The sequence below is a fragment of the Balaenoptera musculus genome, chromosome 7, assembly GCF_009873245.2.
Source record: "Balaenoptera musculus isolate JJ_BM4_2016_0621 chromosome 7, mBalMus1.pri.v3, whole genome shotgun sequence".
In the NCBI taxonomy this organism is placed as follows: Eukaryota; Metazoa; Chordata; class Mammalia; order Artiodactyla; family Balaenopteridae; genus Balaenoptera; species Balaenoptera musculus.
This window is the reverse complement of record NC_045791.1, coordinates 40,394,916-40,404,446: the sequence shown is the minus strand read 5'-3', so window position 1 is coordinate 40,404,446 and position 9,531 is coordinate 40,394,916. Positions and strand designations below refer to the sequence as shown.

The 9,531-nt window shown below is 48.1% G+C and overlaps 1 protein-coding gene across 4 annotated transcripts in view; it reads left to right on the top strand.

The window, feature by feature from the left end:
• The first annotated feature begins 1,083 nt into the window (after positions 1–1,083).
• ACVR1 (activin A receptor type 1) overlaps positions 1,084–9,531 on the top strand; it is a 125,274-nt gene continuing 116,826 nt past the window's right edge. For 2 of the 4 annotated variants that reach the window (XM_036858197.1, XM_036858196.1), the window contains exon 1: positions 1,084–1,576. The gene's annotated coding sequence lies outside the window, so the exon portion shown is untranslated. The remainder of the gene's footprint in view (positions 1,577–9,531) is intronic. The other 2 variants (XM_036858193.1, XM_036858194.1) reach the window with 1 other exon arrangement.

Below are 9,531 nucleotides of genomic sequence, written 5' to 3'. Positions count from 1 at the left end.
ACCCAGTAAATGCCTGCTGCATGAATGAACCTGTAGAGATAAAAATACTTTATGGTATTCCCATTTATTAGCTTCACGCTTTTATTTGGCTTTGTGATAGAACTCTGCCTTCTAAACTTCTAGAGGGCAGAGAAAATGGCTTGGTGCTTTCCTTACACTCAGCAGGCACCATGCAAAATTTGATCCTCACATGCCTTTTTGATGCTCTGGATAATATTAGCACACTGGTGTGTTTTGTGTATCTAAGGACCGAGGTTGTCAGCCTCTCTGTGGCGAGGAATGTCCCTTCCTATCCACTGTAAGCTCTCATGGCGCCTAGGACAGGGCTAGATTACCGCAGAACCCCCTCCCCACGCCCCAAATGCATATTTTTATTACTAAGGAGGCGGACTGCAAAATTGGCAAGCTCTTGCATAACCCCAGACCTTGCGAGGAAATAAGCGAAGTGGAAGGGGATCGAAGACAGGTCAGAAATGGCCTGGATGAGAATGCCGAGGCTTCTCTCCGAGAATCCAGCCTAAGTCTGCCAAGCTGGACTCCAGCCGCACGCCGCCCGAAGTCCCGAGCCCGGGAGGCAGCCCGCCCACCCGCCGGCCCGCCGGCCCGCCCGCCCCCGGGAGCTGTCCAGACGGCCCCGCCCGCGCCTACCTGGGCACTCACCCCGCTGCGCAGCCTCGCCACCTCCCACCCCGGCCGTGGGAGCCCGGCTCGGGCCTGCCCCGCCGCCTCCCCGCCTCCAAGGAGCCCCGCGGGCGGCGCGCTCGCAGCCTCCTCCTTGCCGGCCAGACAGCGCCGGGCGCGCCGGGGGCGGCTCGGCCAGGCTCGGCGGGGCTCGGCGGGCTCGCCCCCGGCTAGGCGCCTACAGGGGGCGCGGGGACGGCCCCGCCCCGCCGCCTTCCCTCTCCCTCCCGGCTCCCTGGATCCGCGCCGGGAGGAAATGATGTGTTGCTGCCTGGTTAATCACAGCTCCAGACACTCATTGGCCGAGCGCTCCGCAGCCACTTCCTTCTCCTCCTCCTCCCGCTCCTCCCGCTCCGGCTCCTGCTCTTTGCAGCCGCCGCCGCAGCCGCAGCCTCCCCCTCGGCGCTGGGGGAACTTTTCTACTCTCAGTGACCGTCCTACCCCCCCACCACCGCCGCCCCCCGGGCCAGCCCCCACCCGGCCTGCCCGCGGCCGTCTTTCCAGCCCGTGCCGCAGCGCCTCGGGAAGTTTATTCCGCCCGCCCTCCTCCCCTTCCTTCTCCGCCTCCTCTTCACCCCGCCTCCCCTCCCTCCTCCGGCTCTTTCCCCGGGGTGGCTGCCGCTGCCGCCGCCGCTGCCAGGCTGCTCCTCGGCCAGCCGCGCCGGCCCCAGGGCCGGAAAGCCCCCGGCGCCCCGCACCGGCTCGCCGAACCCGTCCGCCGCAGCCGCCGCCGCTGCCGCTCTGGGCCGGCCGCCGGCCTTCGGCCCCGCGGAGTTCCGGGCTCCCTCGCCGGCTGCACCGCCCCGCCCCGCGCCGTGCCGCGCCGACCTGCAGCGCCCGGCTGGCTCGCACTCCGCCTCCCCCGGCTCGGCCCCCCGCCGCCGCGGGACCAGAGGTTAGTGCAGGTCGCCGGCCGCGCCTGCCGGAGCCGGGAGGACCGAGGGAGGAGGGAGCCTAGCGGGAGAAGGGGCAGGAATTGGGGGTGGGAGGGTGGGCGTCTGAGGTGCCTCCCCCTCGCTTTCATTCCTTTCTCCCCCAAGCCGATTCACTCTCGGTGGGGGAAGCCGCCGCGGAACAAAACTGTCTTGCTGTGGGCCTGAACTGCCGGTGGGATGTGGCAGAGGGCAGAGGCGCGGAGTGCGGTGGTCTCTGCTTTGCAGTGTGTGTGTGTGTGTGTGTGTGTGTGCGTGTGCGTGTGTGTGTGTGCGCGCGTGTGTGCATGTAGTGAACTCCTTCAGGGTGCGTGCTTCTGACTTGTAAATCGATCTGACCGCCTGGCCACGGGGCTCACCTTCCTAGCTGAGCTTGGTAGAGAGTAAAGGGATGGGCGAATCACCCCCACCCTCAAAATATCCGTCTCTTCCAAGAGGAATTTTCTGCTGGAAAGACAGCCAATAAACTCTGCTCAACGCCCTCCCTCCCTCAGTTCTTCCTAGCTGCAGTTTCAAAAAAGCTTGAAAGCCAGGAATGTGGGATTCATCTTCCGATCCCCAGAAGGCAAATGTGGTTACAGATGTTGCACGGTACTTTGCCAAGTTTAAAATCCTTCCTTCAACACGGTCACCAAAACAACGAGGCTAGACCCTTGGGTGCGCTGGGGAGAGATGTGGGCCTCTGGGGCTGCCGGACTCCCTAACTTCCGTCGGGTTCTAGACTGCCTCAGCTCTGTCCAGTTTGTGCCAGATAAGTCTCCCACTCTCCCCAGACTCCCCTTCTTTTCCCCGGGAGTTTTGAACGCTCCTTGCATGGGAGAGAAACTCTTCAAGAAGCTACTTAGGGAAGAAAACATTCCACTTAGTAGCAAAAGAAATGTCTTGGTTAAAAAGTTGTGCTTAACGTGGCTTTGGGAGAGAGGTAGCAAAGTAATACAATGGATTTGTTAATTTTATTGGACTTTCTTTCTTTTTCGAAGTTTGTGAGGTGGGAGTTCGATGATGATGAGAAAAGGGACTGATCTCATACGTACTTTGTATATTTTTGAAAAGAGGCCCTCGCATTTAGACATGGCTAACCCAGTGGTTTTAAAGAATCCTGTCCCACAGATGCAGACTGCTCTGACAGCCCAAGGAAAGGCGGTGGCAAAAAATAGACACCACCTCCCTTTTCCCCCCCAAAAATTCTTCCTGGAAAGGTGGTGGTAAGAAATTTCAAGAGCTGGGCTGATCCAAGTGGCGATCCTTAAATGGAAACACTATAGTATGTCCTGGCACTTGTCTCTGGAGGTGGGTGGCTGGCAGGGGGCCCGGGCTCGGGCAGCCAGCAGACACTAGACTTGTGCTGACCTCAGACACTGGCCTCACCACCCAGTTTTACAGTATGCTTGAGTATGAAATACGGATCTTCACCATTTCACTGATGGGGACACAGGGGTTGGGAGGTTATCTTAGGCCTGGTCAGGACTTGGATCACCTGGCTTCTAAGACCAAGTCTCCTTTCTTGTGATTGAGTTGTTTTTGTTTTCTGTCCTGGGATTAAAAAAACAGAAGTCTTTTGAGGCTGAGATGTGTAGGCCTTAGACTGATGGCATTGTGTGTTGGATAATCGCATTTCTACCATCACCCCTTCTGAAAATACTCAAAGATGGTGAATGATGTTGCAATAAATTCTGGGTGGATGGCAAAAAAAAATCAAGGGCTGGGATGGGTTCATTCTCTCCTTTTCTAGAAGTATGGGTAAGTTTTACTTGAAATGGAGAGAGTGGTTTTAAATAAAACTTGATATAGGTAGTAGTTTTACAACTTTCGTACCTTGGAAGAGAGTGATCATTTGAATCCGAATAAGTTTCTTGTTACCTTTAAGTAATTTAAAAGGATACTAAGGATGCAGAGTAAAGATGGAGGAGTATGCCATATTCAGGAATGTGGCGAATTAATTTCAGAAGTGAGGAACTTAATTCCATTAATAGTATTGTAATGTTCTTTTTTCAAAGTAGTGATTTACCAAATTTTGTGCATTTGTCGACAGAACGGATAACTGATTGAATCAGTAAGTAGAGACTATGCCTCTATCTTACCCTAGATTGCACAGAACTAGTCCCGTGATGATCGTGATAGGCTTCTAGGTAAGGTGGGATTGAGAAGTCCAGCTTTCTGTGGGAGGGAGGGATGGGGTAGGAATGGGTTTGAAAAATGATCCTGCTATTCAAGGTCATGAGGTGAAGATGGAATCAATGCGTAAATAGTGTACTTTAGGCAAACAGGAGCTGGGACTGGAAACTCTCCTCTGTGCTTGCTCTGCTGTTGGATCCCTGACTCTTGATTTATTTTTACATGTTAGAAATCAGGGAGAAGTAAACTACTGACGGTGGCAAAATCCTCTGATGTGTTTTGAGTGAATTTAATGACAGACATGTTGATTTGGGGAGGAGGTGGAGTGGATACAACATGCCAGGCACTGTGCTCAGCTCCTTACACGCACTTTTTCATTATATTTTCACAACAACCATATGTTTTATTATCATTTCATTCCTTTACAATAAGAAATTGAGGCTTGGCAAAATTAAGTTGCCCTAAGCTGTAGAGCTAGTCAGTGGTGGAGTGGGGGATTTGAACCAGGAGTTTGTGGGACTGTGGAACCCATGTTCTCGGCCATTCTTGCCAGTGTTTGCCAAAGGTCATTCATTTGTACACTGTCTTCATGAGTTTACCATAGCTAAGTCTGTCTCAGTCTATTAATTAGTTAGTATTTGTCTTTAAAGCAACGATTCACCTTTAAAAAAAACCCTTAAAGACATCATCTTTTAAGAAGAAACAATATAACACTGCTGTATCTGGAAAGCTAACTCACTGGTTATGATTAGGAAATAATCCTAAAGATGCATTCATACTTTTAAAAAAAAATTAATTAATTAATTTTTGGTTGCGTTGGGTCTTCGTTGCTGCACGCGGGCTTTCTCTAGTTGCAGCGAGCGGGGGCTACTCTTCCTTGTGGTGCGCAGGCCTCTCATTGCGGTGGCTTCTCTTGTTGCAGAGCACGGGCTCTAGGCGCGTGGGCTTCATTACTTGTGGCTCGTGGGCTCAGTAGTTGTGGCTCACGGGCTCTAGAGCACAGGCTCCGTAGTTGTGGCGCACGGGCTTAGTTGCTCTGTGGCATGTGGGATCTTCCCAGACCAGGGCTGGAACCCGTGTCCCCTAGCATTGGCAGGCGGATTCTTAACCACTGCGCCACCAGGGAAGCCCGATGCATTCATACTTAGATTGAAACCCAAGTTCAGGATAATGCTAATATCCTGTGTGTTTGTGTGTGTGTGTGTGTGTGTGTGTGTGTGTGTGTGTGTTGTGGGGACCTGGGGATCTGGGTGGGTTGGAGGAGGTAGTTAGATGATACAGTATTGGGTGATATTCTGGTTTTTGGATTAAGTGATGTGTTCATGGGTGCTGATTTTATTTTTAGACTTTATAACCTACATACACGATGCATACTTTTTTATAAAAAGATAAAGGAAATTAAACACATAACCATTAACATAATGATTACTTGGGGAGTATTTCACTGCACTGTGTAGACTTAGCTTGGTGCCTGTGTGAAGTAGGCACGCAAGAACTGTTGGCTGATTGACAAGACCCCAGGTGATAATTTTAAAGCAAGCTGATTGTTGTCGTACCTGAATAAGATTGAGGTATGTCCCCCCTGCCCCCTGCCCATTTTCTCCTGCTTCCACTCTCATTTCCAATACTGTGACTAGAATAACAGCACGGACTGTTGTGTGGTTTCTCCTGACGGCGGTTATGGGAGACATGGGCTGGGCTGAAGCTGGCACTTCTCAGCATCACCTTGTCTTATATATCTAGTGCTCAGGATGGGGCAAAGAATGCTGTCATGAAGTGTTAAAACGCTTTCGGTTTTACCAGTGTAAGTGTGACCATTCAGACTGGGAAGCCGCTATTTAAGTTAAAGCAGTGCCTGGCTAAAATGTTCACAGCATTAAACTGGCGAGGCTCTGAAATAAAGCCATCAGAGATTTTAATTGGAGTCCACATAGTCTCCTGTTTTGTTTTCCCAAGCAAATATTGGGCACTGTGGCTTTATTCCTGGAAATGAGGATTTGAATTGGGTTTCCTGGTACAAAATGCTTTCTTTGATCTCTTGGAGTGAAAACTTTGTGTTTCTTTCTGTGGCCAACTCCAGCTCTTAAAAGAACCAAATGGAATACTTACCTCTTCTTTTTTAATACTTGGCCATAGACTGCCCTTGCTTGCCATGCTAGTTTAAGAATCAGAAGTTCCAAACCAGGATTTGTCTATTGGGAAGGGCCTTCAAATTAAAGACCCCTTGTGAAAGAGCTTCGTCAAGTTGGTGTGGTTGGCACGTCACTGCCGTTGGTTCAGATAGAAGGTAGTTTTACTTGAACTTATGCTCTCAAAATTAACTAATAGGAGACCCAGCAGCTTCCTTTTTGAAGTTGAAACAAATATTTCCCCCACCCCCAATATTCAAACCGGCTGCACAGTCGAATAATATTCTTGTGCTCTTATATGTGTTTCTGGAAATCTGAGCTTGTTTATATGTCTAAAAGACTCTTCTGTGATCCAGGAGAGCTTTGTTTTCCAGAGCCACCGCTACTCAGTTGTTTGATTTTTGGGTTTCAGTCTTTGACCAACATTCCACTTTGCCCATTCGAGTTGCTTCATTGTTTGCTCTGGGTATTTGACCTTTATTTCTGTGACTGGGAAAGTGACTTTACATTTTAGCCTTTCCAAATTTTGTGGAGGTTCATGCAGCAGGTGAAGTTTGTTTTTGGAGGATGGGCTAGGTCAGAGGGTCCGATTTAGCACAGGTGTCCTGATGGGTTTGCAGGAGTTCAGCTCTCTCATCATAAGGCTAAACCTTGGCTGCCCTATCCCTCTTTCCCCCACTTTTGAGGACGGTCAAATCCTTCAGGGCTCAGAATGGTTGGTCATTGCAAGCAAGAATGCTTCCTGGATTTTGCCTTTTGACATTCTTTTAGTGTTTGGTCATCTTCACTACTCATTCTGGGACTTGATTGATCTCTTTGAGGGCAAGGGCTTTAAGTTATTCATTCCTCCATTTTTAAAGTTCTACACAATTCATTTCCCTTCACCAATTTAAGGCTTTTCAAATTCTCTCGCTGGGCTCCTTGAGGGCAAGGACTGTGTCGTATTCATCTTTTGTGTATCTCTTGCACCTAATATAATACCTGGCCTGGACCACACAGTCAGTAAATTGTTTTTTAATTGCTGAGAGAATGATTGGATGGTTGCACGTGAAAGGAGCAAAGGAAGCCAGTGCTCTAGACAGTCAGGGAGGCGGTCGCAAGACAAGATAATGCCAGACACAAGTCCTTAAATGTGTTTGGGAACCAGGGACAAAAGACACTCTAGGTTGAAGGAACTGTTTCTGATATTCCTTTATTATGCTTGGTATTTTAACTTAGTGAACTCAACAAACATCTATTGTATTCTCTTCGTATATGTTTCCTTTTTTTGATTGTTTTTGGAGTTCAGGATGACACCTCTTTTTTGGGGGAAAAATACCTCAACTAATTTTTCCTAGCCTGCAGAGCCAGGACTGCTGCAGTACCATGTGTGTGGCTGGGACTCAAACACTGGTGAATTGACTTCTTGACACTAACTTTCTCCTGTTGCATATGTTCTCAAACAGTTGACTGTGAAAATAGTGTGGTAGACAGTGCTCATGTGAGAGGTGGAAGGTGGATGACCTCTTGGGAAAATGGACAGAATCCAAAGTAAACTCCTCTTTCGGTAGGTTTTTAAGGGCTGATTTGAGTGGGTGTCCCACGTAGACCTTTTCCACTCGAATGCGTGACAGCTGGGTGCCTTGCTCATCTATGAAAGCCGGATGGGCCTTTGTGGCCACCATGCAGCATGGATGCCATTGAAAATAAGATTGCTCTAGTTTTTGTTTCTTTTTCTTTTTTAGGCATTTTTGGAAGAATTATTGACTGAACTAAAAAATAACCTTGAGTTTGAAGAGAAATGTGCAGAGGGGATAAAGGAAGGTAGGGGTGATCTCGGACAAAGCTAGATATTAGATGTGGGATGATACTTGGAGTTTGGAGAGCAGGTACTGAGAAAAATGAGCCATAAAAAGAACTTGAGAAAAAGCATTTCTGGTCTAGAGGGGATAGGTTGAGGAGCTATTTTAAACCAAGTTCTGAATCTTCACTTTTGCCGTGACTGATAAGCGGTGTTACACTCTGGGTGAAAATCCAATGTGCTTGTTCACTCTCCTTAAGTGATAGTTCAGTGCTTATAAGCAAATAACCACCGAGAGAGCCAAAGCTTTTGGACTTGTAACTTGATGTCAGGGACTGACAAGAGATAGAAATATATGGAGGGACAACCAGTAGGAAGAAAAAGTGTAGGTGGTTTTCTAGAGTGACTCTTACCTTCCCTTATGGGAATAGGAAAATGGTAAGGGAAAAGTGTGCCCAATGATATTTTTTATAGGCTTTTTTGAACTTGAAGAACTGAACTATTGTGCACAACAGGTGGCAAGAACAAACATTCTCCTATTTTATGAGTGTGGCCTAGTAAAAAATGGAAAATCTTAGTCCCCAGAGATTATATAAACACAAACGTTCTATTTCAGTGTTTTAAAAACATTTTTGACTCTCAGCAGTTGATTTTACATCATGACTGAGCGCACATACACACATACGCACGCATATTAAAGATAAAGCTGAATTACAGGGCTTCCCTGGTGGCGCAGTGGTTGAGGGTCTGCCTGCCGGTGCAGGGGACACGGGTTCGAGCCCTGGTCTGGGAGGATCCCACATGCCGCGGAGCAACTGGGCCCGTGAGCCACAACTGCTGAGCCTGCGCATCTGGAGCCTGTGCTCCGCAACAAGAGAGGCCGCGATAATGAGAGGCCCGCGCACCGCGATGAAGAGTGGCCCCCGCTTGCCGCGACTAGAGAAAGCCCTCGCACAGAAACGAAGACCCAACATAGTAATCAATCAATCAATAAATCTTTAAAAAAAAAAAAAAAAAGCCTGTGCCTTTAAAAAAACCATATTAAGATGATTAAAAAAAAAAGCTGAATTACACATTTTACAAAACACTATTGCAATGCTTTCTAATTTCTATTCAGTTTTTGTTACAAAAACTTCTGGTCTCTATCTACTAAATTGATTTCACAACTTGCTAATGGGTTCTAAGCAGCCCTTTAGAAAAACCTATTCTAGGTATTGTGAAAATCAGCCTTAATTTGTTCACTGAATATTTTCTAATCTGGGTGAGAATTCTGTTTTTCTTCTTGTATGAGTCTCAGTCACTCTGCAGACCCGTCTGCTCCCCCATCCTCCCCCCAATCCTGGTGTTCTTCTCTCTGTGTAGGGGTCTTTGCTTGTTTCTCCAAATCTGATTAAAGTGACTAATATGTGTTTTGGACCAGCTTCAAGAGTGCATCATTATCTTGATCCCAATCAGCATCGAAGGTGGGACTAATTAATTTAAACTGGTGGCAGGAGCCACTTAGCTACCTGTTTATTTAGATTATACTTGAATGGGAGGGTAATTTTTCATAGTATGGGGACAGCAGGAGTGCCTATGCAGGTCACATGCCCCAAAAGGACGAGAGAGAGGTGGGGAAGATACCCCTGTACATTTATTGTTCAGAAACGCAACACGTGGTTAGTAGGGTACAGCTCTTTGCATTCAGAGATGTAAGTAAGAGCGCAGTCCCATGGCGGCGACCATCATTGTTGTCATCGTCTTTATCACTAACATTTCCCTGCCTTGCTGCTGCTTCTGCTTCCTCTTTTTCCCCTCTTTGTCGTTCATTTATTAAGCATTTGTCAAGTTCAGTAAAACCAAGTTGATCTTAAGGTGCACTTGAGTTAAGGGTTTGAAGAATCACACATGTAAC